Here is a 6641-nt window from a genome sequence, read left to right on the forward strand (position 1 = left end):
GGAGAGAGGGAGAGGGGAAGGGGGTGGGGTTGTTCTCAAAGTGATACCTAAAGGTCAGGGGGCTTCTGGTCTCTGGGGAATTTCTTTGCTAAGAGCCCCACAGGCCACAGTTCCCATCCGAGGAGGGCGGAAATCCTTGACTCTCAGGACAGACACAAATCCCTCCTGGGAGCTGTTTGTTGTTTTAAGCTGGTTTAGGGGCTCAGCTCCTGCCCAGCCCGGAGATCATTAACACTCCAGGAATGTGGTCTCCTCTGCCCTCCTCCCACTCAGGCAAAGGCTTCAAGGAGATTCAGTACAGAATACTGTGGTTAGAGCTGTGGTGAGTGACCCTTTCCTGAGGCCCTGGAGACCTGGCCTCATTTTCAGAATGGAGGCTCCATCAGTCCCTTAGGGCTGCTGCTGCTCCTGCCATCTCACTCGTCCCCAGCCACTGGTTAGCCCCTCAAACACGTGACTCAGTCATTCCCCCACCTGCCCACCTTTTCCAACAGTACTGTCCCTTGGGGCAATGGCAAGCAGTGTTCCTTCATCGCCTGCCTCCTTCCTGGTATGGACTTCTCCTCAGCTTGAGCAAGAACCTGGGGCCCCACTGCAGTCCCCTAGGCCTTATGAAGGGGTAGGAAAACAGAGGAGAACCAAAACAGAACAGAAGGGACAAAAAATGGACAGACAGGCACAAGATCCCTTCCCTCCTTGGAGACCCCATACAAATCCAGTAAGGAAGTGGGGAAGTGGGGACCACCATCAGTCCCAGGCCACCTGATGTTGGCTTTCCTCCTCTTCAAATGCAAGCGAGCATGGCAGAGAGAGGGGGCAGCCGCTTCAGACAGCTGGAGGCCTTCATTAGGGAGAGGCTTCATCGGACCAGAGCTTGGAGGAGAGAATGGATACAAAGGAGGCTGCTGGGGAGACCAGGCAGGGGCCACTGTGGTGGGGCCATTGTGGAGTCACCATGGGGAAGGCGGGGACCTGGGCCAGCATGGGGAGGATGGGGCTGGAGAGAAGCAAAGAGGTTCTACTGATGACCAGGTGCCTGCTGGTAGCTGAGGAAGAGGGGTGCCATATCCCCAAGCTTAAACAGAGAAGGAAGAAGGGATCCCAGGGAGGGTAGAGCGCTCTCCTTTACAAGTTCATAGGGGTTCCTGTGAGATAATCAAGTGGGGACACCAGGAGACAGGAAGGGACTGGGGATATAGACTTGCATGGATTCATTTCTAGATAGCACAGAGAGTGGGGATGGCATGTGGGTAAGAAAAGGGCTGGGATTGTGGCTCAGCGGTAGAGCGCTCGCCTAGCACGGGCGGGACCCAGGTTCGATCCTCAGCACCACATAAAAATGAAGGTATTGTGTTGTGTCCATCTACACCTAAAAAAAAATAAATAAATATTTAAAAAAAGAAAGAAAAGACATGGGATGGCGTCCTGTAGAACCTGACTCTGAGGCCCAGGCAGAGCTGAACTGTGTCCTCCCAAAAGTCACATGCTGAAGTTCCAACCCCCAGGACCTCAGAATGTGACTTTATGGAGGTGAGTTCTTAAAGAGGTAATTAAGTGACCAGTAGAGTAGAGGAAGGATACCGAGGGTGGAGAAAGGGTTTGAGAAAAGGATACTGGGGATTGAAATTGACCAAATTATATTGCTATGTTTTGTCCATGCATGAATATGTCATAACATGTCCCACTCTTATGTATAATTATAATGCACCAATAAAAAATTAAAAAGAGGTGATAATAAAATGAGGTCCCAAGGGCCGACCCTAATCCAATATGGCTGATGTTGCTATCAGAGATCAGGACTCAGACCTAGGCTAAGTGAAGGAGGCGTGTCAACGTGCAGGCAGCTGTCCACAAGCCCAGGAGAGAGGCCCCAGAAGAAACCCGCCCTGAGACCCACCTTCATCTCTGAAGTCTACCCTCCAGATCTGAGACAATAAAGTTTGGTTGTCTCAGGCGCCCAGTCTGTGGTGCTTTGTGGTGGCAGCTCTAGTACATCAAAAGCAAGAGGTAAGAGGAAGACCCGGAGAGTGTGGTGTCCTCAAGGGACAAGACATGACAGTGCTACCCAGGAGAGTTGTCCATGTATGTAGCTGGCGCTGAGAGTCCAAAGAACATGAAGACCAAGGTGGGTCCCTGGAGAAGCCTGGAGAGAACGATCCCTGCGGAGTGTTGAGAAGTCAGGAGGCCCCCTGCTGCAGAGATCATTCTTGAAAGAAATGTGGTTGTGAGTTGGGCAGGAAAACATGGCTATGGCTATGGCATGGGTTAAGGCTTTCGAAGGAAGACTCTTGGACACGAGTCAGAAGAGACTGTGGAGGCAGTAAAGAGGAAGAGCAGGACAAGCCCACCAGGAAGGCAGGTAGGATCTGGGGTCCTAATGCGCCAGGAGAGAAAGGTCATTGGTAGTGACAGGATGCAGGTAGGGACGATGATGCGATGTGCGTATGGTGGGAGTTGAGGGTGAGGCCCCTCGAGGTCCACCTGCAACCTTCCCCTGCTCAGGCCTGGGAGGTGAACTCAGTGGGGGATGGGCTAATCTGGACTGGCTGTGTAGCTTTCACCCCCGGGAGCCACCAGAGGGAAATTAGAAGGTTGGAGGAGTGAGTTGGGGGATCTATCCCAGAGAGGGCTTCTCTCTACTGTAGGTCACATCTTCTGTCTGGGGCCTTCTCCAGCCGAGCTGTCCTCTCCAGGTTCTGGCCACTGCTTCCACCTCTTGAGGCCTAAGGGCTATACAGGATCCCCACTGTTTCCTGTCTCAGAGTAATGCAACGTCCCTTGTAGACGTCCCAAATTTGTTCATTGTTCCTGTTTTAAGCTCTCCCCAATTGCCCTGTACCAAGGCAAACTCTGACTGTCGCGGAGGTGTTCCCTCTAGCCTCTTCAATCTGAAGACCGAAGTAAGGTTCTCTGCTGAGAGTAAGAGGGAAGGGAGGTCTGAGAGAAGGGCGACAGTTGAGACCTCCCCTGTGGAGAGTAGGGGTGGCCCTATCAACAGGAGTGAGGCCTCAGCTGAGACTGGGACCCCGGAGGCTGCAGTCAGGTGCCAAGGTGAACAGAAACAGGTCCAGGCAGGCTTTTGATTTTGCTAAGCAGGTACAGCCAAGGAAGAGTGGGACAAGAGCCTGTTGGAGACAGAACAGGGGGAGCCATGGCCAGGAGGTCCTGCAGGTCCTGCACTGATGAAGAGGAGAGCCGGTGACTAGCGGTGGGACAGGAAAGGATGTCTGAATGTGGGATTTGAGAGAAGGCCCAGTCCCAGCTCTCCCAAGCCCTGAGAGTGAGCAGTGATGAGGGGAGGAGGGACTGAGAGGCTGGGGTGCAGGGAGGGTCGTCTTTCATCCCCAAGTCCTGGAGGGGAGCAGGAAGAGCATAAGCTGCTAGCCACAGTCTTGGACGCATGAGGGGGTGTGACCAGGACATGAAGCCACACACTGCACACGTGCGCAACACACACACATGCACAGGCACACGCCCACACACACCCACACAGTCACACTCTCGCGCACGCCCACAGCCCTCCCAGACACTCCAAACACCCTCACATGCACTCACCCTCACACGAACCCCAGACAGCAGATGGGGCGCTCGGGTAATTGGTTAAACCTGTTCCGATGTCTGGCTCCGCCTTGGCAGGAAAGCTTGACAGGAAAGCTGGCTGGGCCTGCACCGCTCAGCCTGCTGGCCTCCCTGCCCCTCCCCCTGCGAGGCTGCCCTGCAGCAGGGGTCCAGGAGAGGCCCGTGGGGCTCCCTCCTGAACAGAGATGGCCAGGGCTGCTGGATGCCCTGTGGGAAGCAATCACAGCACCTGTGAGAAGAAAGTGGCTGCAAAGATGCGGAGATGCTAAGAGCATGCGCCTTGCTACCCTGGAGGCCATGGGGACCCATCCCAGAAAGTTCTAAGAACAAGAGGATGTGTGCGGATGGTTCCCTGAAGGCGAGGCCTGTGGACTCAACCACAGAGTTAAGGACAATTCCCTGTGCTTCAGCCTCGTGCAACTCAGAGCTATCACAGGTGCTCACAGCGGTCAGCGGTCATTCTGCAGGGCCACAGGGGGCCGGTCCAGCCCAGCCCAGCTGAGGGGAAAAGGCCAACCAGGCTCACTCAGGGCAGGCTTGTCCCAGCAGCTCCCAAAGGCTGAGGAAGCCAGCAGGCCAGTGTCCTCGGGCCTCACCCTCTGCAGGGCCTGCTCTTCAGGTGGGAGGGGCCCTCAGGGGAGAGAAGGGAGCAGCAGTCCTTGTCTTCTCCCCTTCTCGGCTGCATCTGCGTCTCTTCGAGAGAGACTTTGGTTTGTTCCCTGGAGAGGGCCCAAAAACTCCCAAATTAGCAAACCTGGCAAAGCCCGCAGCTCAGAAAATAGTTCATCCTGATTCCATGTTTTTCAGGCTCACAGAAGCCTTTATTAATGAAGTCACAACACCAATATTTACCGTCTGCGGGAGAGGCACAACATGGGGGATGGTGGGACTGCAGCGGGGACTCCCCAACCCGCCCTGCAGGCCTGGCTAGGAAGATTGGCAGGTTTCCTGGGTTCTTTCCAGCCCCTTATCTGCTTGACAGGGGGTGCTCTGCTGTAATCTTCCTGGACCCCTCCTCCCAACAAGTGAGACAGGATCTCGAGAACCACTCATCCATTCCTGTGCCCCTCACTGGGACCAAAAGGATGCTTCTAGCCCTCACCCCACCTGGGCATGCATGCCCCGTCCCCCGCCATGCCTACCTGCCCGTTGGTGAGAGAGCCACTGTGTGGTTTAACCTGGATTTTCCAGATGTGGAGGATGCCTTCCTGGCTGATGGAGGAGGTGGCAGAGGCACAGGGATGGGACGAAGCCCTTTGGTTTCTAGCACTGACTGGATACAAGTGAGGGGGGCAAAGAGGGGAAAGGGATGCACCAGGACCCAGCAGGACCTGGGTCTGTGCTCTCCGCAGAAGGACCGTGAGTACTTGGATCTCTGTACACGGCCCAGGTAACAAGACTGGGCATTTGACATCTTCCCAGTGAATTCAACACTGATTAAGCACCCACAGGATGCTCACCAAGAGCATAAGTAAAGGCACAGCACAGTGGAAAGCCACGGCTCACTCAGGGGCAGGCACAGGTGGAACCAAAGCAGAGGACACCAGGAGAAAGTAGGAGAAGCCAGGGTGGGAAGGGAGCCGGGGACAGAATTAAGAGGAGACACCATCCTGTTTGGGCTGGAGGAAGAGGATCCTGGCTGTAGTGTGGAGGGCCTCCTTCGAAGTGAACTTCGTCCTTGACATTCACAGAAGCCACAGGATTGTCCACACACTCCCCACAGAAGAGCAGGGTGGGGCCTCACCAGTGGGAGAGAAGGCTGAGGACCCCTGCACTGAGGAGATACGGCTAGGAAGTCAGTGTAGACGCAACCGTGGAGGGGCTGGGGAGAAGAGGAAGGAGCTTGAGGAAGATTCCCGGGACTCATGTACCTTGGGGAACAGCCTACATGGCTAATGCCACCTGCTGAGGTGGGCAACCCCGGAGGAGAACAGGTGGGGACATGAGTCCATCTGCGAACATGCTGGGTCTGTGGGGCTCAGGGGCCTGGGTGCAGCAGGCGGGCCCACAGGGAGCCCGCCAAAGAGAAGTACTGGAAGTGGGTGTGAACCCCTGCACAGAGGGTGGGATGAGGAGGCAGGAGGAACAAAGACAGACCTCGGGTGGACTGAAACCATGAGGGAGGCCTGGGTGAAACTGGGGAGAACTCAGAGATACCAGATGCGGCATCAGAGAGACCAGAATGAAGGCAGAGGGGGGAAGGAGTCAACCAGGGCGCGGCCAGCAGATCTGGAACAGGTGAACTCAGACGGGAGCAGGTGAATTTGGCCACAAAGGAGTGACCAGTGGCTGTGGTTGGCAACTGTCCTTTACATCAGTAGAGAGCTGGTGCACAGGCCAAGGAACAGAGGGCTGGGGACACATGGGGGAATGAAACGGGGACAGATCTAGGTATTAGGAGGGGAAGATTGTTAGGAACACAGTTTTCTTTTTCCAGGATAAAGGAAATTTTAATGTACAACAAGTAGAAAGGACAAATGGACAAACTGAAAGACAGGTGGATGAAAGAGCTCAGCAAGACCTATCTTGTGTGTTTGGGGCTGGGGAAGGTCCTGAGCCCTGGGCACTGGTGAGGGCTCAGCCTTGAGCTCTGCCTCTGAAGCCATAACCTTCCCAGGGGTTCTTTAAAGACACAGGAGCATCTGTATGGAGCCAGGACTGAGGGCTGGGTCAGCACTGTGTGACTCCTTCCCTCTCGTTTCTCCTCAACTAGAGAAGTCACCAGCATCTCTAGCTATGAGAAACCTCTCTCCCTCCCCATGGAGCTACCTGGGCCTGATTCCCACACTTCAGTGAGTTTGGAAAAACCTAAACCTAGCTTCCCTCAAAACACAAGGTAGCCCTACCCTATGTCCGCACTCAGTTGCTCCTGCTGTGGAGCCCAGGTTAAGAGTCCAGGGTCGACCATTTCCAAAGGATAGCACTGAATGGACTGCCCTTGCCCCCTCCAATCACTTGCTGCAGGCTCCCAGGCCCTGGGCTGACTCGCCCTGCCAGCCCCCACTGATCCCCAGAGCTGAAACCACCACCCCAGGCTCTCGGGTTGGAGCTGGATGCCTGTG

The sequence above is a fragment of the Ictidomys tridecemlineatus genome, chromosome 12 (genome assembly GCF_052094955.1).
Source record: "Ictidomys tridecemlineatus isolate mIctTri1 chromosome 12, mIctTri1.hap1, whole genome shotgun sequence".
NCBI lineage: Eukaryota > Metazoa > Chordata > Mammalia > Rodentia > Sciuridae > Ictidomys > Ictidomys tridecemlineatus.